General features: G+C 37.3%; 1 protein-coding gene across 1 annotated transcript in view; it reads right to left on the reverse strand.

The window, feature by feature from the left end:
* Positions 1-2,954: 2,954 nt before the first annotated feature.
* LOC131678358 (neuronal acetylcholine receptor subunit alpha-7) overlaps positions 2,955-25,255 on the reverse strand; it is a 1,795,942-nt gene continuing 1,773,641 nt past the window's right edge. Inside the window, exon 15 of the transcript XR_009303634.1 lies at positions 2,955-4,458. The gene's annotated coding sequence lies outside the window, so the exon portion shown is untranslated. The remainder of the gene's footprint in view (positions 4,459-25,255) is intronic.

Consider the following 25,255-nt stretch of genomic DNA (forward strand, 5'->3'; position numbering starts at 1 on the left):
CTGCAACCTACGTTGGGCCATTGGATAAGTATTTCCCAGAAGCGACAATCGATCTTTCCTAACTGGCAATTGAACCACGTAGCGACCGGTTTCATCTCGAGCAACTGTTCTCCGAAAATGCTCCTCACATTTTTGCTCATCACTAGATAGAGTGCGTCGCTCGTCAATACGGTCCAGCTCCCAGAACCGCTGCAACATCGCGTCGAGATTGGACCCAGTGCCAATTATACAGATGGACGGTTTGTTAGCCGGCGCAGAATACATCCCGGACACGACAAATCCCAGAACTGTTATCTGTAAAGACGGATATCCTTCAGATAAATTATATTTCTTTCCTTCAATCAAAGCAAAGAAAATTTCAGCTCCTATAAGAATGTCAACCCCCGCACTGACATTGAACTTGGGATCCGCTAGTGGTAAATAATTTGGAATATTCCAATCACTTATATCGATACTTTTACTTGGAAGAATTGCAGGTATCTTGGGAATTATCAAACACAATATTATTTTTGCAAATGCTCCGACGCGAGACCCGACGTTTAGCTCTATCATTTCATCGACATGTAATTTTCCTGGACCGATTCCGACCACATCCATATTTGTTTTTAACCTTTTCAGTCCTAATTTTCTTGCTAGTCTATCAGAAATGAAATTGCACTGCGAACAATTATCTAAAACTACCCGAGCATAATGAACATTTTCAGAAATATCGTTCACCTTTACTAAAGAAGTAGCCAAAAAAACTTCGCAACCGTCACGCAACGGATGCTGTTTAGTGGAACTGGATGATAACACTGTCCCTTGTTTTGTTTCTATTGGTTTATCATTAACGGTTGATGGCGCATTATTGACGAGCAGCGTGGTAAGTGGTTGTGCAGTGGATGAACGCGACGCGAGAGAATTCATCTGAACCGTATGATCAACATGTGATTGTGGATGCGAATCTATTACACTCCGACGTGAGTGACTCGTGATAAGAGTATTCGTAGCACTTTCACCAATCTCTATCGGTGGTAAATGTAGTAAGGGATGATGGCGTTTATCACAGACACTGCAAAGCGATGAGTTACAATTTTTCGCGAGGTGATTACCGTTAAGACAATTAATACATAACTTACACCGTTTAGCAAACTCAAATCTTTGCTTCGGAGAGAGCTGTCTAAATTGATCACAATGATCCCAAGTAGCACGCTTTGTTACTGTATAGTATTTGTAACTCTCTTGGTAACAACTATGTTATGGAAAAAGCGCACTTTGTTTGTATGTTGTGCAACATGTTCCTAATTGCCGCAAAATAATGAAAACAATAGCTGTGCCATTTGTCGAGCACTCGGTAGTTGGACAGTTCTGTTTTAGGGTGGAATGACAAACAAAGAGGCATTTGCAACTTGTTAGACTGTTTGGGCAAGTTAGCAAAGTTTCTGATTAGTTTCACAACTGTTATTGATGTTTGCATACTTAACACTATTGGCCAGCTCTATAGTTACATAGTTGCACAATCAGTTTAAAAACCCGTGGAAATTATTTTCAAATATATCCAACAATAAAAAAATATTGTGTAGCAGTTGTGCAACATTTAATACTTTCAACAAGTTGCAATTGCTACTTGGGATATATCGCGTGGCCATGCTTGCACACAGGGCACCTTTTAGAAGGTTCAGTTATAACATAAGTGGGTGACAATTTTGATTTTTGAGGTTGTTTTACTTCATTGACAATTTGGGTTTCTTGCGACAATTTTACCGATTGAAAAGTACGAATTTGTTTTCGAATAAACGCGACGAGTTCTTCGTAGGACGGTCTTTCATCCTCTTTACACTGACCTTCCCATTGCTTTAGAGTAGTGGGATCTAACCGACGGCTTAAACTTTCTACGAGTACTGAGTTCCAGTGTTGTTCCGCACGTTCGAGTTGGTTTAATACACATACATTGCGATCAAATTGATCAACTAACTCCGACAAGGCAGTAGGAGATTCACGTTTTAACGACGAAATAGAAAATAACGCGGCGAGATGACGTTTTATTAACAGATTTGGATTATTATACCGATTTTCCAATGATTTCCATCCAACAGCATAATTATCGGTCGACATTTCGAGAGAAGAAGCAATTCTTTGGGCTTCACCCTTTAAAGAAGCCTTTAGGTAATGTAATTTCTGTATGGGTGATAATTGACAATTACCATGAACGAGAGATTTAAAAATGTCCCTGAACTCGATCCAATATTCAGGATTGCCATCGAACTCAGGTAATTTTATTTCGGGAAGACGAACGGCTTGCACCATTTGAGCTGGGAATTGAGACTCACGAGACGCGGTGCTGGTTTCGACACGAGGCAATTTACTGATGAGAGCTGACTTTAGTTGAACGTATTGGTTATGAAACGCAACTCGCGTTTCTGACAAACCCGATTCATCCGTTTCATCAGAGTCTTCGAGTAGCTCTACTTCATCTTGTACTTCAGCGAATTGTCTCCATAAATCATTCAGGAGATCAATTCGAACTTGAACTTGAGTGCTTTGGAATAATTCGAAATTATCATTAAAATCTCGTATTAAATTTGCCGATCCCAAAATGGTGGATCTTTTACGATAAAGAATTTTTAGTCGGCTAGCCGCCGGACGAGATTTACGTTTGGGGTTCATTGATCGGTTCATCGCTCCGGCACGGAATTTACAGAATGGTAGAATGAGCGTACCTGTATGATGTTCCTTCGATTTGTTCCTTTACCCACTAACACGTGTTCGCACTCGATCAAGCACCACTTCGACAAATATACGGTTCACTATTTGAGAATTACTACGTTCACGACGGCTGGTTCGATTAGAATCGTGAAATCCTTTCCGCATAAAAGTTTAATTTCCGGCGACACGAGTCCCGGGTTTCGGCACCATTATCTTTTATCACTCGCGGACAAGGTTCACGGACGCTAATTTTAGGGAGTTCGGAGGTTTAGCGGTTAAACAACGTAGTTCGCACTTCAACTTATATAATCGACTGATATCTTAAAACTAAACTTACAGAGTTGCATGAATCACTATTTATACCAAAAATATATGTGTGTATGTGTTACGGGAAATATGAGCTAAACGGAAAGCAAATTTTATAGTTCAGTGGATTGAATAAGTTCAATAGACGACTTCATGTCGGAGTTCATTTTGATTAGGATGGTATCCAATAGCTTAATAATTAATAATTAATAATAATAATATAATTTATTTCAAACACTTATTATTAATTAATAATTAATAATAATAATATAATTTATTTCAAACAATGGCGTTTAATGTAAAATTGCCCTTTTTAATGTTATAATTGTAATATCTCGCAAAAAAATGAGATCCACTGCAAAATTTTTAAACAAAATTTTTAACATGATTTTTATTATTTGAAAAAAAAAGCAAAAAAATTGATCCAACTCCAGCTCATGCGAAAAAGCAACTTTTTATATTTAATATTTTTTCCATGCATCGAATACTTTCCGAGCTAACAGCGATTGAAAATTGTTCAATTTTTCTAACTTCAAAAGTTGAAAGCTCATACCTTGAAGTAAATATTTTATTCAGTCATAATAGAAATACCTGTCAAATATTTTTAGCAAAAGAATTTGGAATGAACTAAAATTTTATTTGGAAATCTGACGTTGATTGGCCCGTAAGGTGCATAAAAGTTATCATCGATGTCTAAACTATTTTTCGTGAATGTAACAAAATGATTCGTTCCTTTATCAATTGTTTTATATAGTTTAAACATTTTTGGAAAGGGTAAATTTATTTTTCGTACATAAAAGGAAAAAAATCGTATTTCCATATTACATTGGATCTTTTTGGATCGATGTTTAACAATATCGATTTTATTTCAAAGTGCTCACCCCTATTGTGTACTAGAAAAAAAGTTATATTTGCGAAACTTATCCATATATATTTCGATAACAAGCAACTAAAAACTAAATAAATTAAAACAATTCCTATATTTTACCAAAGTTGGTTTTATGAAACTTATTCGTAGCAGAATTAAAAATATTTTTTCTCAGTGTATACTCTTATTTGACAGTTTCCGCTCGAACAGGCAGTCGAAATCTATTATCGTAATCTAACAAGCTCGAACGCTTGGTCGAATGCGATACGTAATGCCGCAATATAGTCGAAACGACTTCAAAACGTTTCGAATCGAGTCACTCGAATCGAGATGCGGAATGCCACCCCAGAATGACCCAGTAAAGTTCAGCCGGAACTGGAATTCTGGATTGCTCCAGTTCCCATTCCGGCTCCAGTGACACAACCGATTCTAACTAGAATCGATTGTGTCACTGGAGCCGGAATACGAACTGGTACCAGCCAGAATTCCGGTTCATTTCCGGCTGAGCTTAAGTAGGGACATTTTTCGCCGGCTGGTAGGCGGGAGGCAGCCAGCATTGAGCGGGATCTTATTGTAATAAGTCTTTAAAGTCGTTTCACCTGGAATAAAATCAAGAAAAAATGTTTTGTAAGAGTTTTATTTCCATTGTTGTATATACACAATTACTCTTCATTCCATTTGTATTGCAACACATTAAATAAATATTGTAAAAATATCCTACACAGACGCACTCATATTATAAACATTTCTAAAAATGTTCATGGCTGTGACTACGAATGTATAAATATTTTGTACCAGCCAAACACTTAATGCAATAATATTAATTTTAAATTTTTATCCCAAACTTTTTATTTTTTTTTGAACATTTATAGATACTTTTCTTTTGCTAACTAAGACATATTCTTGCACAGCTTACTTTCGCTTTTCCAAATAAATGTCTGATTTGTTCCTTCTTCTGTGGTTCAATAAAATCGTCAATGTGACGAAACTATTTATGCTAACGCCATACTTCGATGACAGGCATTTATATTTTTTTTAATTTGTTGATTCATTTTGAATTAGTTTTATTTAGTTCCACACCAAAACATTTTTGTGTTACTGTCAATCACCGTATTTACAATTGTCAATTGTCAACAAAAAGCTTAATCATATAAAATTGAGTCAAACCACGTCAAGTGGGCCTCGAAATTTCCACAAAATCACCGATTTTCATAAAAAATATTTTTTGCGTACGAAGAATGACTGTAACTTTTGCTATAAATATTTTGTTAAAATTGCTTTTTTGTTTAAATTGAAGGCTTTTAAACTTTTGAAAACAATAAAATTGTAATTTTTTCAATTTCTTATTTCTCAAAAACTACTCCAGATAATTGAATGAAATTTTGCGCACATATAGAATGGTGCTTACACTGTCATATAAATATATATTGATAGAATATTTGATTTAATAGTAGCAATTTACATACGCTTTTAATAAACAACATGTCAAATGACGCGGAAAACGTAATCATTCAATAATCTGTAACACGGTGTGTCTAAAACCATTATTAACAAAAAAATTACCATAAATTTGACATACGGCATTCGAAAGATACAGTATCCAAACATCTCCTCAGTGAATTTTAAAATGATCCATCAAGAGATTCGAGAGATATGGCGATTTGAAGTTTTATGACACGTTTCATAAGGCAACCAGCAAACACCCACGGGCTTGGTCCTATGTTTATACACAAAAAGATATTTGTCTACTTATTTGGTAATTGGCATTCAAAAGATATAGTAATCAAGTATATAATCGAAAGTTATAACGATTTTTTATATATTCGTTTATTAAACCTAGTCTGGCCTTCTGCGTTACCCTCCTCCACGGCCAAGTTCACTACATTGAAGCATATCAATTACATATCAGCATATTACATATCAATATTATTGTCGTTAATAAATTTACATATAAGTTTCCAAATTTCGATATTCCCTCTTTTTAAGATGGTTTCCATATCCGGAAGGATAGCTGTCCTTTTCAAAGCCACCCACAATTCTTGTCGCTGATTATCGTCATACTCCTCACACTCAAAAAGTATGTTTTCTGGTGTAGCATCTCCTTTGCCACAAGTGCAATCCGAGGATGGCACTATCCCATTCCTATTCAGATGGGATGGTAACCGAGAGTGGTTTGAGATGAACTTCGAGAGAATCACAATGTGACGTCTTCCGAGCAATAGATGTTTGAACCAAGGCTCTGTATCAACTTTTGGTATAATCCGATGGCAGTATCGTTCTTTTGTGCTGCAGTCCCAAAGGTTTTGCCAAGCAAACATTGATTTCACCTTCCCTGAACATTGTATGTCGTTGCTACAAAGTTCGCCAAACTGTTCTATTCCATTCACTGTTGCTTCCTTTGCTGCTTTATCTGCTTGTTCATTTAAAGCAACTCCCCTATGCGCAGGAACCCACAGGAGAGAAATATCGTAACCTGCATTGTTTAGGTCTCTCAGAATTTTTCTGGTCTGGAACCAAACCATCGGAGTGGAGCTAGTGATATTATCGTTCCGCAGAATCATCAGACTGCTCATGCTGTCTGACAAAATCAAATACTTGTTCCTTGTTTGTCGGGCCACATGTTCTAGAGCATATAAAATCGCTGCCATTTCCGCGTAGAATACTGTTGCTGCTCCTGGTAATTTACTTAGAAGCACCTTTGTTTCATTTTCACACATTACAGCCTACACACTATACCCACGTGATCGTCAGTTTTCGACCTGTCGGTAGCTAGTCGATGATAATCTTCGTAATGTTTAACAATGTGTATATTCACTTTTCGGTTCCAGTTAACGCCTACTACAGCGGCATTTGTCTGCAATCTTAAATCCACCCTAGGAGTATAATGGTTTATATCCCTGTCGAATAAGTAACATGGTAATTTCGTCAACAATTTACACGAGGGTAAAAGATCGTGCATTGCCAAAATGCTCCTACTGATGGTGTTCGTCGTTAAACTGCTCGAAATAATCGGCTCTGCATATTGTTCGTGCCAAGCTTGCAAATAATAGCGTTTGCTGAAAAATTTGTCTGCTGCTATCTGTCTTCTAAGCTGCAAAGGCATAAGTCCCGCCAACAGTTCGAGCGATTGCGTGTGAGTTGTTTTGGTGCTACCAAGACATGTGCGTATACACTGCCACTGTATGCGATTCAACTGAATTGATATCCACTTCGGGCAGTCAGCCATAAACATCCCTCCATACTCTAATACAGATCTGATACATGACTTATATATTTTCAGAAGTAACTCTGGATGTGAACCCCAAGTTTGTCCGGATATACTTCTTAAAAAGTTTACATAGTTTCACATAGCGCACATGTCGATTCCATGAGAGTGTTGGAGTTAAATACATCCCAAGGAGTTTCGCGCTCTCTTCGTACTCGATTGCATGACCGTTAATAATGATATTTGGCATGTTGCTTATTTTTCTTCGCCCAAAGATGATTGCACTACATTTAGAAGGGGGCAGGTCCAGCCCTAATAGCCCCAGACCATTCGCGATGTAATCTAAACCCTGTTGTAGTATGGTACTGCTCCGCTCTGGTTCGCTGCCTCTCACAATCATCGATACATCATCCGCAAAATCAACAATTATTAGTCCAGGAATTGCCGCTATAGTTTTATAAACGTTATTAACTAGAATATTAAAACAGAGCGGACTGAGTGGAGATCCCTGCGGGAGACCCATCCCCGTGGTTCTATTGATAGAATGAAGTGAGTCCACTGATATAGTTAGCACACGTTGATGGAATAATTTGTAAACGTCTCAACAACACTATGAGGTATTTCCCATCTAAGCATTTCCGTCATCAAAATATTGATAAATAAGGCATGTTGACGATTCGTGATGGTTTGACTAGCATTGCGTATAACCGTATGTAAGGCATCCTGAGTACCCTTTCCCTTCCTAAATCCGCAGATTTCATCAGAGAAGTAACCTCTGCTCTCCATGTGCCATTCAATTTGATTTTTAATCATGAGTTCAAAAGTTTTCCTGAAGCACGATGATAGCTCAATAGGTCTATAGGATTTTGGATTTGTCGCCAGTTGTTCAGGTTTTAAGATCGGAACAATACGAAAAACTTGCCATCCTTCCGGTATGTTACCCGACCAGAAAATTGAATTGTATATTTCCAGCAATGCTCTTTTCCATTAAATGGTAGGCTTCGTAGCGCGATATATGGCACACCGTCACTTCCCGAAGCAGCATTCTTCGTTTCTGCTAGCGTTTTTTTTAGATCATGAATATTGAAGAAAGGCGGCTCATCCTCTTCGATGGAATATCTCAATTCTGGATGAAGCGGCTCGAGTGATGAAGGAGGAACCAATCGTTCTACAAGGTTTTCCATTATAAAAGCATCTCGTAGTTGATTTGTACCGTTCGATCTTCCTTTAAATTTTTTCGCCATTCTCCAGAGAGACGATAAAGAGGTATCACTGTCCAGAGAATCACAAAACTTTTTCCACGAATCGCGTTTTTTAACTTTAATCATTTTTTTTAAATCACTTTCTGCTTTTCGGTAACATGGGTATAGCTGAGCGGAATGCCCACTAGCTTGCCATATTCGGAATTCGTTTTGCACTTTCAGTTTTTATCGCTCCAGTTCTTCATCCCACCAAGGCTGCGGTAATTTATTAGAGGACTGGTTAGACGGTTCAGAAGCTGAAGACATAGCCTCTGTCACTACCGTAAACAGTTCATTATAATCATGCCTTCCTTTCTTCTCGACCTTTCGTTCCACTATCATTTCATACTTCTTCCAATCAACTTTTCTGAACTGACGATCGACTCTTGTCACTGTTAATTGCTGTTCACACACAAAAACAATCGGCACATGATCTCTACCGAATGGTGTATCAAGCGTGTCCCATTCGAAGCACAAACTTATGTTGTTGGATACTGCGGTAATGTCAATTGCACTAGATGGTCTGGAACTATCGAATCTTGTATGTTTGCCATTATTAATAATCACCATACCACTGTTGTCGATTGCGCTGTGCAGGATTATACCCCGTCTATTATCGTTTGAATTTCCCCACAAAGTATGCTTGGCGTTCCAATCTCCTCCAATTATACAGGGCTTTGGAATTGACCCCATAAAATCTTCCAGAATTCCTTGGGTTAAAGTTGACTGCGGATGAATGTAGATAGACACAACAGTCAAGTGTCCTATATTGGACGGAATCGAACTAGTCACAGCTTCTATTCCACTACAATCTTTCAATGGGACCGCGACAGGATCAAGATCTTGATTGATTGCTATTAACACTCCCATAGAATTGCGCCTATGATCTCTACGAAGCACCATGTGGTCCTTAATATTAAAAGTCAAAAGTTGATCCAGGTGGGTTTCTGATAATAAAGTTACGGAAATATTATAAGAGTTGATCAAGTTGACGTGCTCTGCGTTTTTCTGCTTGATACCCCTACAATTCCACTGAAAGAATCTGATGGGCTCCGATGACGTTTCGTTGTTCGTTGTGCTCATTATAATTGGTCAGGAGGGCTCTCCACAGGGTCGTACACCCTTTCCCGATATTCGCACGGTTCGTAGATTTCATTATCTCCGATCACGCTTTGGAGACTGTGAAGTTGGGGAGCCAATACGGCGAACCAATCAGTCTTTTCCTGGGAAAAACTATTTTGATGCTTCTTTTCCTCCTCCTTCTTTCGATTGAACAGTGGACAAAGGGACCGATCGTCCCCTCTGTGATCACCAGAGCAATTGACACAGGTGGGTCCGCCTATACAAATGTGACCTTCACCAAAGTCATCCACTTCACACGAGTTACTTCGGAGTTTACTTTTGCATTGTTTTTTCATGTGTCCAAATCGCCATCAACGGCAATTCTGACTGAGTAATTGTATTTCCTGATCGGGTATAGCACATTGTCAAGCTCAATATGGGAAGGAAAGTCGTGACCTTCGAATGTAAACACAATAAGAGACAATGGTTCAGTAACGCCTAGCGTTATTCTTTGCATTCGTCTGTATTCAACAACGGGTGGATTATTGTTTTGATACGCTTTTGATTTCTCGAAGGCTATAGCGTAGGCAAGATCCTTATCCTCCACTCCTTCCATTGTTTCTATTCCTAGACACTTCACCAATCTTTGCGGTATGTACAAGTTTACGTTAGGGTACTTTTGAGCCACGAGTTTATTCGCGGTTTCTGCCGATCTCAAAAGTGTTTTAGCCTTTCTCTTGGACATACTAACTGCTTTTATGTACCCATCTCCAAAATCCGTCAGAATCTTTTTTGACAGTTTGGCAATCTCCAGCTTCGCGGAAGTAGTTTCTGCAACAACTATGAACGGACCCGGGTGAGATGTACAATATTTCCGTACACGGAAAACTCGATCCGACTTAAGGTCATCTCTCTCCGTCCCCATCGTTTGTTGTATAGCCACAACTGTGCACTAACTGGTTCTATCGGCTTTCGATTGTCACTCCTCTGAAGAATACACAGTACGTGTGATCGTCATCGAAGTTGAACATCGACTGAAAAGTTATAACAATTTGAATGTGGTATGCGGCCATAGATGGGTTTTCTACCAGACTTCAAGCATGAAGCCATGTTTGTTCAAAGACTATTTAGTTCGTTTGTACATGTCGCTGTTTTAAAGAAAACCTTAACATTTAATTATTCAAATATAATGTACAAAATGTGACATTTATATGCTGCGCTGAAAAATATGAAAATAGGGTTGTCTACCTAACGTTAACTATAACGTGTAAATTAAAAAAAATTAATAAAAGTTGGAAGGTTTACTTAAAAAGGCCATATTTCAGTAGTTTGTTGACCGATTCTAATTATTTTTTCATTATTGAACAGGTAGACGATTCATCAATAAAGTTATTTAAGAAGAATATAAAATAGGGTTGTCTACCTCAAACAATACACAAAACAATATATTCAAAACGATGGCCTATCGATTTCTATACATTGGTTTAATGCAACGAACGCAAACTACAATTTATGGAAAAATAAAATCATAAATTCAATATTCAAAAATGTGAAGGTATTTGCAGATTCAGATCAATTTATGTTATGGTACGGTTTTTGTTGGAAATATTGTACATTCGTGATTCGCTGGTTGGGTTGGCAGATGTCAAAAACTGGTCAAAGGGGATGTTATCAATACAAATGCATCTGTTCACGTCACCATCTATGGCCGCATACCACATTCAAATCGTTATAACTTTCGATTCCGTCAATGAAATATTTTCAAACTTTCAGAAGATATACTTGATTACTATATCTTTCGAATGCCAATTACCAAATAAGTAGACAAATATTTTTGTTTATAAAGATAGGACCAAACCCGTGGGTGTTTGCTGGTTGCCTTATGAAACGTGTCATAAAACTTCAAATCGCCATATCTCACAAATCTCTCGATGGATCATTTTGAAATTCACTGAGAAGATGCTTGGATACTGTATCCTTCGAATGCCGTATGTCAAATTTATGGTCATTTTTTTTTTGTTAATAATGGTTTTAGACACACCGTGGTAAAGATATTTTTGTTCCTGTCTAGAGATATATTGATGATGATGATGGTCCCACCTCATACCCCCACAAAGGTGTGATCTGAACGATTTATCTAAAAGGTAATTAATATTTTGATCCATAACAAAACCAGTTAACAAAAAGAAACGGACTGGTTCAATTTGCAGACATAGCTTTCCTTCAAAAGAACGTAACCAGATACATTTCGAATATTCCGCCAACAACCAGGGTCCATCAAGAAAATTTCCATTCCGGGAAGATACTTGATAGAATCGGGAATTGAACCCAATAGCTTCCATTTCCGATAATTCTCTGTAAGACTCCTCCCGCCTGACCAAGACATCGGCACTACCACCTGCTAAGGTGAGCAGTGACGAGCCTAGTGGCAGTGCAGAGTCCGGTCGAGTTATATCATCCGCATCAGACCCCTTTATTGAAAGTTTCCTACCATTTACCCAAGGCAATCAAGGGATACTCCTATCCGAGAACATCCTTGATTGATCAGGAATTGAACCCGATATCTAGTTATCAGAAGGAGTCATCAAGCCCCATACTCAACGAGCTAACTCCGTTATTACCACTATCGCAGCAATAACCGAACTTAACTCTATTGTCGAGCAAAGTCAACACAACTCCATCATCAAATCAGACCCTGATCACAACAAAAGTCTAAAAGCTTCGATTCAACCCGATGAGCTTTTAGTGCTGGTCACCATGTTCGATTTCAAGTTAGTCTCTATCTGCTTAGCGCGCGCGTGGCTCAGACTTTTGTAGACATCTCATTATTTTTTAATAGCTTTAATAAACAAGTAACAAAAATCCATCATCATCATAGCGAATATAATAACTTAGTGTGACTAAATGCAAATAATAGAAGAGAAAAAAAATACAATCTTCGTGGTATTACATAGTTATTCAAATAACTCCAAAATATAAAAATTCAAAAAATCTGTCTACAAAGCAGATTTTACGTGTGAAATACATAGTGTTTTGAACTCCGCTAATGTTGCTGCACGTTTAATATGCCTAGGCATCGAATTGAAAAAACTTATTCCTTTGTACAACAAGGAGTTCTGTGATCTACTAAATAAAAAGTTTGGTGTTCTTGGATCCGACGCGTTTCTAGTGTTGTACCTATGCACATCACTTCCTCTTTCAATTCGATCACACAAATATCAAGGCAGCATTCCATTGATGATTTTAAAAATGAACACCATTGTTAAGTAATAAATTCTTTGCTTCACAGAGAGCCATTGTAATGCGCTTAGCATGAAACTAGAGGAAGTGTATCTGTTACATTTTAAAATTAATCGCATGATTCTATTTTGCAATCGCTATAACCTCAATATTTGTGTTTGATTGGCAAGAAACAAAATGGATAGGCAGAAGTCAATATGTGGTGAAACAATAGATTTATATAATAAAATTTTACTACTAATTGTTAAATCATTTTTCAGACGACACAATATACCATATTTTTTAGCAATCTTTTTGATGACATTGTCGTTGTGAGACTTAAAGGTTAACTTGTCATCAATGATTATTCCAAGATATTTTAATTCACTAACGCGATCAATAGTCTCACCATTTATTTCAACGTTAACGTCAGGCCTAGTATTAGCCGAAGAGATGATCATATATTTATTTTTAGCAACATTTAACTTTAATTGTTTAAATTTTAACCAACGAGCAAGGGAATGCAAATCTTCGTTCAAATGCGCCACGGCTTCATCTATATCCTTAGCTGCAATGAACAGAACAGTGTCGTCAGCAAACAAATTTAAGTCACAAAATCGTAAAACTCGCCTCATGTCATTTATATACAAATTAAATAAAATAGGGCCCAAGACACTACCTTGCGGCACTCCAAGAGGATTGCCGAGAGGACTAGATACAAAATCGTTGAAACTAGTTTTCTGAGTTCTATCACATAAATAGTTTTCAAACCACTTATGCGCTATCCCTCTGATACCAAATCGCTCTAAAGTTTTCAAAAGTAATGGTCTCGAAATTGTCTCAAAAGCGCGTTTCAGATCCAAAAATACAGCAAAAATAGTATCTTTAACCTCGATTTTCTCTTTCCATTTTGCTAACACTAGATTCAAAGCGGTTTCGCAAGAGTGTCCCCCTCGGTATCCCGATTGCTCCGGAATTAGCAAATTATTATTATTCAAATAACTCATCAGCTGGCCCTTAACAACAAGTTCTAAAATTTTCTCTAATGTGTGCAACATGTTAATGGGGCGGTACTCTTCGGCTTTATCCGTCCCAGTAACTTTGGGAATAGGAATCACAAGTGATTCCTTCCAAACTGTCGGCACGTGCCCCGTTTGTAGCGATTCATTTACAAGGTCCAGCAGATCGTGTCCGATGACATGAAAGTAATCCTGTATCACTTTTGCATTGACATTATCGATACCAGCCGATTTTCCCAAAGAAAAACAAATATCTTTCAATTGTTCAAAAGTGATTGGGTGAAATCCATCAAATCTTCAGTTAATATTAATCGGCTGTGTTATTTCCGCAGGTTCACTGACCAGCTCAATACTTTGATTGATCAGTTGCACACTGTTAACGAAATAACTGTTCAATTTTTCAGCTATTATTTGCTCAGATTGTTCTTCTACCCCGTTAAAAGTTATGGACTGCGAGGAACTAGGTTTAGGTTTAATTAAATTCTTCAGGATTTTCCATAACTCTTTGCTGTTGTTTTGATGTTGATCGATCTTCCTTTGAATGTACTCACATTTGGTCTTTTTCAAAGCTCGTGAATAAATATTTCGCGCGTATATATAAAGTAGGGTTGTGGTACCGGTAATACCGGTACCGAAAATCCCGGGAATTTCGACCCATTTTTGGTACCGTAATACCGGTACTGAACAAAAGCCAGTGCCGGTATTTTCGGTACCATGCAATTTTTTATGAAAAATATGTGGACTCTCTATGGGGACCTGTTTCTAAATATCGGCCTGCAAGATGACTTATTATTATATTAATTACCTTCTATAAGTTAAACATTTCTAGCTCCCGTTGTTCTGAACAGTATGTAAACGTAAAAATTTGCCTTGATTTTTTTATTAGCGACATTCTGATAGGTTTCATTATTCACTGGGTGGTGCGTAATAAAACTATGGTCTAAGTCATGTCTTTGGTTTGCTCTTTAACGTTTATTTATAAAATAACGAACAGCGATTTAGTAGCTAACAATTTTAGAATTGGTGAACTACTCCAAATGGAGCGATTTGTAACTATTGGTGATCGGGAAATTCAGTAAAACTCCATAGTTTACAGGAAAGCAAGAAGCCTTGGTATGTAGGTCGAAACCAATTTACAGAAAATCAATAGAGGAACTGCGAATAACCTGCTCGGATTTACTGTCATTCTCGCTTTGATTTACTGTTGTTGATACTGTTTCTTACATTTACCATCTGTTGAAGTCGACAAAAGTCTTACCGCTTAGCAGCTATTGATTTCAAAGTGGCTTAGATTTTGAAATAAAAGAAGGTGCCGCATACGAAAAATATTTTCTGTTGAAATGAGTCATGCCATTCCGAATCAATTTGAAAACAATAAACATACTTTTTTGATCAGCACAAATCAATCATCTGAGAATAAGATCATCAATTTGAGCATTCAATTTCACTTTGAAGCTTATTTCAAATATTTAAAAAAAATATTCGAGTACCGGTACTTTACCGGTACTGAGGGCTTCGGTACCGTAGTACCGTTTCTCGCCAAAAAGAGTCGGTACTGCGAACCCTAATATAAAGTGATTTGACACGAGCCGCGCTCTTTCAACATGCGGCGCATTTCGATGATGCCCAGGATAACGCACTAACCACAGCCCACGCGAGCTCGACCAACGGGCATGTTCAAACGTTTGCGTTTTGACTAGTATATCACACTTTCCCAAGAGAATTTAAGGTTCAAGTTACCTTTTTTGAGCATGTGTTAGATTTGAACGCTGGGTAGCATGGCACAGTGGTCGCAATGGTACCAAAACGTGCGTTTAATTAATGGTGATCTAGGAGTTCATTTTAAGCGTTTTGGTGTGTTAGGAACACTTTTTCAGATAGGAAGCCCACTTCTTTTGATGTATACTGAATTGTGATTAATCCACCTAAAAGTGAGATAGAAAATTTATTTCCACTAACTTTCGAGATAGAGGCATGATGTCAGTGACAAAGTTATATAAAATTATCCTGTGAGAAAACTTGTTGAACATGTAAACTCTCCAAAATGTAATGGTCTTGAGATAAAGCGCGTTGTTTGTGGGAGGCACCAAAAAAAAAATATTTTTTCATTATAACTTTTTTCTGAGATTTTTGCAATTCTTCAAATGTTCTATGAAGCTGTTGAAATTAAGAAATTACAGATATTTGTCGAAGACGTCAACATTTTTTATTTCAAAACTTAAGAGTTATTAAATAAGGTGGGTTGAAAATACCGCCATTTTGATCGCCAATTACTAAACGATGTGGAAATATGTGGAAGACATTTTGATTCTATGAGAAAGACAATGACAAGTACTACAAGAAAAAATACTACTCACAACGGGCATCCACCGGCCTGTACATAAAAAATACTTTCCGGCAATGTATGTTTTGCATTTTGTAACAAAATAATTTCGACATTTTAGGCATAACTTTCTTAGCGATTTGAGCTAATATCGTTGGATGAACTTCCGAAGAAGTGAGCCCGGTAAAAGAATGACACGTAACATGTTGAATGAAGAAGATTGTGGTTATTTATTCGCGGATTGAATCGGAAGATTGTATTGTAAACATTCACAAGTGAATCAACTTTTAGTTCACAAATGAATGTGAGATTGTATTCTCCAGTTGGATTAGGTCAACTTTATACTGCAAATGTACACTATAATCATTATCGGGAAGTATATTGCACTCCACTTGAAATTGATGTTGTTATATACAGGGAACCGTTTTATGAAGTTATTTCTGGGCAAATGCATGCTTGTACATGACATGCATGAAAATTGTATAATTGAAAATTGTATAATTAACAATTTCGTATTTTTCAAACAATCCATGTTACGGCTCCGTGGTTCAGTTTTCTCGTTTGGCGGTGCTGGTAAATTCATTACTGCGTAGACAGCAGGGTGCATTTTAAAAATGTTCCTTTTGAAATTTTCGAGTATCAGCGGTGCTTGCTTACATTCGCAATTCTCATTTGCTTTGCAGTGGAATTTTCTGCCCTTCTCCTGGATAACTTGCAACAGAATCTTTTTGTGGGTACAGCGTCGTTTCATTCTAAACATTGTTAATTTTTCAGCAGCACATTGCAAGCTACTTACTTGACAATTAGAGATCACCAATGGGATTTTCGATTGATGTGCACCGGTGTAGTGGAGTGCACTGGTTTTGCACTTTCTAGCAGAAGTGTCAAGTTTTCTGCACTTCCACTAGAAAGTGCAAAAATGGTGCAGTTATAGTGCACTCCACTACACCGGTATCAATCAATCGAAAATCCCACAAGTGAAAATTTCACAGGTCTATAAACGAGAACGACAAGTTTTTTTTATTAGAACGATCTGGTGAATGTTTTGAAATGAATCTTTGTGAATGAAAGAATGCATTCATTTGCGATCCTTTCTGCTTTCATTCAAAACACTATATGTGATGGAGAATAAATCATTGGGTGAACACCTAAGACAAAACGAGACCTTAAACAAGACGAGACAACTGGCTTCTTATTTTTTGGTTTTTTCGTGCCCTGCTAAATAATTGATGACAGTTGACTGTATGCGGCTAGCGATGTTGGCAGTGCAGCCAATTTCTTTTTCATATTTGGATATGATGCTATAAACACAATGTCCGTTAGATTAACAAACATTTCGCCACATCGAATACTACATGTTTCAAGTAAATCTGGCCAGCATAATATCATATCAGACCGCAAGAACAAAACTAACATTTATAAATATAATCGACTCTCTCTTCCGCCATCTTGCCATGTGAACGACTCGTTACAGAACAGTCTGCATACTACACACTTTTTATTTAGTAGATTTACATAAAAACGTAGAATCACTGGATAACGACTCTATATTTTGTTTTCTTTTTTTACATGGGTCAGTGACATTTTAATCATTTTAATCGAGAATAGTAAATTTAAAGATTACAAATACGCTAACAGGGTAACACCACAAATACACATACAAAAACAAATGTTCGAAAAGATTTTGCTTGATATGAATTCTATCGACAGGTATTCGATCGGAAGGAAACTAATATATAAATGGTAAACAAATGATTGTGATGTGACGTCTTTATTCAAATATTCAGCGTTAATTAATATATTAACCCATAAAGGCGCAAATATTTTTTTAGAATTTTGTGAAAATTGCCTCACAGCTATATCATGTCAATGCGATAATTTTTAGACGATTTTCAGGATGTTGTTCTAAAACAACATTGCGCATTCAAGGGTTAAATATTTACGATTCGGAATTGACGAATTCAAATTATTACATTTGGCAACTTGTACTGATCATGATGCCAACACTGCGAAATGAGCCCTGTGGTCAGGGTTACCACATATACAGATTATTCTGTATTTTACAGATTTTTCTTGATAATTTACGACCAAGATTCTGTATATACAGATTACAGATTTTTGACTAAAATACAGATTTTACAGATTTTTAGTGTAGATATGTAGTACCCAGCGTATTAGAATTTCGAATAACACTTAAAAGGCACCCGGTACAGATCAGATTATAAGAAACCACTAAACCGTGGAACAAAATTGTCAAATTTTGATATCATTTGTTCTCCAGACAAAGATTAATTAATTTTTAATTGTCAAAATTTTTTTTGGGAAGCTTCTAATTAATTTTTGAATACAGATTCTCGATACAAATTTTTTTTTCTCACGATGCAGATTTCCAGATTTTTTCACGAAAAATTACAGATTTTATTGTGGCAACCCTGCCTGTGGTAACTAAAACAGTTTCCCATTAGTCAAATTCGAAGACGTCATTTTGGCTCCACGTTGGCTCCAGAAATCGCTTACTAGTTGTCTTGTCTTGTCTTAGGTGAACACTAACATTGCCGTGCGCTGTCACTTTTTTCAGTTTTTTGTTTTGTTTCTCGCTTTTGCATGAACGAGTAATTCTACACAAGAAGGGTTGCCGAGGTCGGGTTTCACAGTAGGAGCATGTTGACGGATGATTTGAAATTGATCGTAGTAATTTCTCATATGAACTGGTACAATCGTAATTAGGGTTGCCACCTCTTGAGAGGCTTTGACCTGGAGATTTTCACTGACCTGAAGGGTGGTGGATTTTCAATGGAACTAGAAAGAAATTGAAATCAAAACGATTGCTTGGCATTTTAGAGCAATTTAATTGTTTTTTACTACTACGTTAAAGTAAAGCTATAATTTAATCTGGTGTACAGACCTATTTCTATTCTCTGCTGCGTAGCGAAAGTTTTGGAGAAACTTGTATATGAAAAAATGTATGCTGCCGCTAAACCTGTCATCTCTGATTTCCAGCATGGCTTTGTCAAGAAACGCTCGACTCTTTCAAACCTATTGGTTTACACCAGTGTCTTGTACCCTGCTGTGGAAGAACGACACCAAGTAGACGCGGTATATTTTGACTTTTCAAAAGCTTTCGCTAAAGTTCCGCCTAATATTGCCATCGATAAGCTGGAAAGGCTTGGCTTTCCCTTCTGGCTAACTAATTGGCTGAAGTCTCACCTCGACAATAGATCAGCTTATGTGAAATTTGCAAACCTTATCTCGACTGTTTTCGAATTACCGTCTGGGGTTCCGCAAGGCAGTCATCTCGGGCCTCTTATTTTCATCTTATTCATAAACGACCTCTGCGAGCGAATCCAGTCTGAAAAGCTGTTATATGCCGACGACCTGAAGTTTTTCCGAAAAATATAATCTCTAGACTATGTAGTTCTTCAAGCTAACATCGACTTAGTTCAAGATTGGTGTAAACTTAGCGGAATGGATTTGAACATAAACAAGTGCAAAGTGATAGCTTTAGTCGATGCCGCTTAATTTCTCGTTTCGACTATAAAGTAGATGGCTGTAGCCTAGAAAGGGTGTTGTCAATTAAAGACCTAGGCGTTTTATTTCACTGCAAACTGAAATTCAGCGACCATATTTCCACAATAGCTGCCAAAGCTTTTGCGACTCTAGGTTTCTTGCGAAGCAACGCTTCAGATTTCAGTGACCCGTACGTGTTCAAAACATTGTACTGCTCTCTGATACGCAGTACCTTGGAATATGCTGTCCAAGTTTGGGCGCCACACAACGCAACTCAACGTGATTGAATCGAGCGAGTGCAAAAACGTTTCATACGACTTGCTCTTAGAAATCTGCAATGGCGCGACCCAGTACGTTTGCCTCCATACTCCGACCGATGCAAGCTATTGAACATGCAGACTCTTGAACAGCGACGGGTTTTACTACAGAGGCTTTTAGTATTTGACGTTATCACTGGAAACATCGATAAAAAGAGTTTTAAGTCAGGTATAATCAATGTATAGCATTAAGGTTTTATTTTTTAACGTCTGAACGGCAGTCAGCCGAAGATATGTATAATAAATTAAAATTTAACTTCACCGACTAAGTGCCTCGAATGCAAAAGCATGTACTAATCTCGCTGTGGAGGACAAGCCGAACGAGCATTGCTCTCCTCCACAACTAACAGGAAAAGGCGAGCAAAGGAGGCAGGGCAGCAGCATCACATAGCATATGTGGTGTCGGTTATTCATCACCAGAGGTCGCAACAAAGGGGCAAAACCCACCTCCTTAGCCAACAGTTACGGATCGCTACAGGAGTAAAAACAACACCGGAAGAACTCGTTTGATGTTGGCCTAGCCAGTTGGATCAGAACAAATCTACCATACTTTGGTGCAGCTGGTGATAAGTACCACTAACAGTGATTGATTTGGTAAAATTGCAGCAAAATAAATTTTTTACACCATTTTGAGCGACTTAGGGGAATGCAACATTTCAATTGTAGCATATAATGAAATATTACTTTCCTTAACTTGTAGTGAATTTGATTTGTTTTTCATTTTCATTTCTTTCTGAAAGAAATCAGAAATATTTAGTACACTTATCTTCGCCTTCTTGAAACGAAGGGTTAGTCGGGTAAAATAAATCTGAACCAGAGCAATAGTTAACATAGACTTTTTAAATATTTTGTAAAGAATAAAAATTGAAATTATGCTTCTTCTGACCAAACCCGGAGAAATTGATCTAAGGCCCGGAGTTCGTTCCCGAAAACCGGAGTCTCCGGGTTAAACCCGGGGGGGTTGCAACCCTAATCGTAATACCTTTTATAGGTTTCAAATCTATTGAATGAACATCGAATTACTTCGATTCGCTGGCCTAGACCACTGATGGTGAATTAAAGATTACTGGAATATATTGTCCACAATCGATAATTTTGGAAGCCCCGGGTTCCGGGCATATTTCAGATCTAAAGCGACTTCGGTGATGACTGAACCAATATTCATTAAACTAGTCTCAAATGGAAGGTATCAAGGTTGTTAATCGATAATTTATCGTCATCGTCGATAACGTTAACCACCTGTCAACGTCATCGGAAACTCCGTTAACGATAATGTATCGTCGGATTCATCGTCATCGTCGATAATTCATCGGTGGTTATCGCGATACATTTTGCGTTACTTTCCCGTTTATTGGAGTTGAAGTTGATGCGGTTAACTTTCAATTGTTTAGAAATAAATAACTATTGAAGGACATGTTGGTTGAAGTTGAAAATCAATAGTTTTGGACATTTTCTATGCTAAGGGGGGGTGTTTCCGACGATGTGTCAAAAAGGAATTTTTTGTCAATTTTTCGGGAGAGTTTTATATTGAAGGGAAAGTTTTTGGCAGTTGACAATCAATAGTTTTAGACATTTTCTATACAATTTGTCAAAATGGTTTTTTTTCAACTTTTGGGGAAAGTTTATTACATTGAAGAAGTTATTGGGCATGTACCGTCGGTGCGTCAAAATAGAAAACTTTTCATCTTTTCGCGAACTTTCTATATTGAAGAGCAGGTTGTTGGAAGTTGAAAATCGATAGTTTTGGACATTTTCAATTCACAGGAGAATCCACCAGTGCACAGTGTTTCCAAAGTGGCAAAAAGGTGAAAGAAATTCTTTGCACCACGAAAAACATTTTTTAGCTATAATGGCTTCAGCAAAGTTTATTTATATTTTTATTTGAATTTAAAAAGTATTAGTTGGGTGATTAATCCCTCTAAAGCTGAGAAGCAAGTTGTTGTTTGGTCATTTATGAAAATAAAAAAAACTTTTTTTGGCAAAGTTGTTGAGAATATCTTAAGTATTAACTTCGCTGTAGAGACTGTCTATCTGTCGATTTAATTATACGTTTGTGAAGATTTCTTTGATATATACCGGAAAATTGCTTTTTTCAAAATACTCTTCCTGGTAATTTTGTAGAATTTCAAAATGTTCCAAGATTTCGTTCAGCATAAGAAAATACAGAATTTTTGTAATGTAAGTTTATTTGTATCTCTTACAACTTAGAAGTTATCGAATGCTTTAGTGTCCAAAAACTGTATGGCATGGAAGCCGCAAATTTCCGCAGGTATAGCTTCACCAAGACGATCCTGTAAAACAAACACTCTCAAAACCGTTTGGTGGGCTCTAGCCTACGTTCAAGTCAAATTCGAGTAAATTCCTTCTTTAGCATATTTTTCCTATCTTAGAGATGCGAAATTTTTACTAAATAATCAGAACGGGTTATAAGGCTTTGCCGAGGGACTGAAGAAGAATACTTTAACCGCTGCGGTTTATTAAAAAGAAAGAAAAAATATACTAGTCCAGGTGTTTTCGTTTCGACTTCGTCTCTTCAGAACCAAAAAAAATATGTGCCTATTTTGTCAATGTCACCGTTTTATCAGCCTAAAATTCACCAAAGGGCTGATAAAAACGGGTCTTCACTGTATTCAAAAAACGACTAAAACTCTATTATGAGGCCGTTCATTAACCCTTAAAGGCGCAAAGCAATTTTTTTCAAATTTTCTGAAAATTGTCTCACAGTTTTAATACGTCACTATGATAATTTTGAGATGGTTTTCACATTGTTGTTTTAAAACAACATTGCGCATTTAAGGGTTAATTACACTACATATTTGAGGGTAAAAGAAGGAAGCATAAAGCATTTTGTTACATAGTGGTGGGATGAAACGGAGGAGGGGGCTAAAAGCACCGACGAACCGACATGACAGAGGCATTCGAAAAGTGTCCCATACAAAATAACGATTGTTTTGAAATGAAGCGATCACTACTATCAAACTGCGACAGATCGCTCCGCCTGTTTGAATCTGGGCAGTTTTCTCGATAAGTATGTTGATATTACAGAAGGTGTGCAATTCCCTCAGTTGTATGTAGTGGTAATATGCATCAAAATAATATTCAGAACTCATGAAAAATGCATGTATTCTGTTACTTTTTTGCTTGTAACGGACAGTTTTATTAAATGGTACATACATAGGATAACAAAAATCTGCAAAAACGATCTTCAACATATTAAGAAAGTTTTTTCGCTCTAGCATATCTGGTACAACGTCGATACACCTTGGTTTTTTGCGTACTGTTGTGTTATCGACGAAGACTACCACGCGAACCATTATACAGATGCCGCTTGTGTAACAACGTATTTTAATTTAAACAATTAGGACAATATCTGACACATTTTTTGTTCCATGTGGCACGTCGGTTCGTCGGTGCTAAAAGCTTCCCAACTAGATAAAAATCATACATTAGAAATGTGTATATTCTCCTTTTTAAAATTTTAAATCTTCTAGTTTAAATTAAAATTATAATAAAATCTGTTAATCACCACACCACTTAAATGTGTAGTGTAATGGCGGTGGTCAGCTATTTTCGTCCGCGTCCCTTATCACCAATTTCTATGCAGTGATTCATCAGCAATGCTATCTTTGAAAATGAGCCACCTTAGTTATGCAACTATTTTTTTCCGATCTTTTTTTAAATGCAAATAATTAAGCAATCTTCATTTCATTATATTCTGAATTGCACATATTTTGTCGTATGTAATTTTAAATGTACTTTCATTTGATGGCATTGTAAGGGAACACGCATCCGCCGGTTGATGCTAATCGAGCTGACATTTCTTTAGACTGAACAAACTAATTTATTTGTTTGTTTAGTGTTTATTCGACCAATTAGGAAACGAATCCACTGGGTCTTTAATGCGAATGGGAAGTACGTATGGTCTTGTCTGAGTGAATGACTTTTGAATTATGTATGAGGGTGGAGAATTGACAATTCACAAGATCAATTAAAATCCAATTACCAATTTGCGGTAATCATTTCAGCACGAGGAAGAGATATGACTAATTGTGACATAAATGGGAAGTGAGCACGTCATGTGCTTTGACGCAATCGGCCGTTTTACGCACGATTGCGCCACGTATATAGGAAATTCCATAGAACATGAACACTTTTGCGAGTAGCGGCATAAAAGTGCTACTACAAAATGAAGGAAAACTAAAAGAATTTGATTCGTATTAGATCAAGGGGAAAAATAACGTGGTAATATGACAGAGAGTTAGTTAGTAATCTTTGCGTGACACAATTTTTTAATGTTCCACCATACCACCTTTAAACTCATTGTTTACGGTCCATTTTACATTGTCGACAACACTCCCGACAGCCGGCTGTCCGGAGTTCAAGTTGTTTTCGATGAAACAATCTCGATAAGCGATTAGCCAGAGTTTAAACGCCTAGAAGTTTTACGTATCCTACAGTCAATAAACTATTCAAACATGCACGAAAATATAGTCTCAGCCGCATCGCTTGCTTGAAGCGAATCCTGACTAACAACTTACCCACTACCCAATCCGTGGTACTTATGGGAGTGTCACTGAGTCGGGGCCTTCCGTTGAGTAAGTACCACATCAACACTTCCTTTCTCATCCCAAGCTACGGTAAAGATGGCCGTGGCCCGCAATGGTGGCTCTCAGGCGAAACTTTCGCTTGGACTGGATCAATTGTTATTCCCAAACAATGCTCCTCAAGTAGTCTGGCTGGAAATGAGAATCATCAGTCTGTAATCTACGAAGTATAGTGTGCTTACGCAACGCAACGCACTTAAATGTGTAGTGTAATTTGTGAATGGCCTAATAATAGTGGTTTAGTAGTTTTTTCAATATATGATTTTGCGTGCTAAAAATTACTAATTACACAATAGCTCAAAATTTGTTTTCTTCATGGTCAAAACAATTTTGATCACCTTTTTGCCGCGTGAAAATACTGTGCACCATCGTCGGACCCTTCTGCGTATTGGAAATGTCCAAAATTACTGATTTTTAACTGCCAACAACTTTCCCTTCAATATGATATACTTTCCCGAATAGTTTAAAAAAGTTCATTTTGACGCATCGCTGTGCATCGAAAATGTCCAAAACTATTGATTTTCAACTGCCAACAACATGTCCTTCAATAGGTATTTATTTCTAAACAATTGAAAGTTAACCGCATCAACTTCAACTCCAATAAACGGGAAAGTAACACAAAATGTATCGCGATAACCGATGAACCGACGATGATGATGAATACGACGATACAATTATCGACGATGACGATGAAGGCGACGATACATTATCGTTAACGTAGTTTCCGATGACGATACATTATCGTTAACGAGTAACGCCGATAAATTATCGTGAAAAATGTATCGTATTTACAACCCTGGAGGGTATAATATGAAGTTCGATGTTGAACCCTTCATCTACTCCTCCACCTCCTACCTCTCACCCACCCCCTTCTCCCCCTCCTCTCAGACCAACCTACT

This window comes from Topomyia yanbarensis, chromosome 2 (genome assembly GCF_030247195.1).
Source record: "Topomyia yanbarensis strain Yona2022 chromosome 2, ASM3024719v1, whole genome shotgun sequence".
NCBI classification, from domain to species: domain Eukaryota; kingdom Metazoa; phylum Arthropoda; class Insecta; order Diptera; family Culicidae; genus Topomyia; species Topomyia yanbarensis.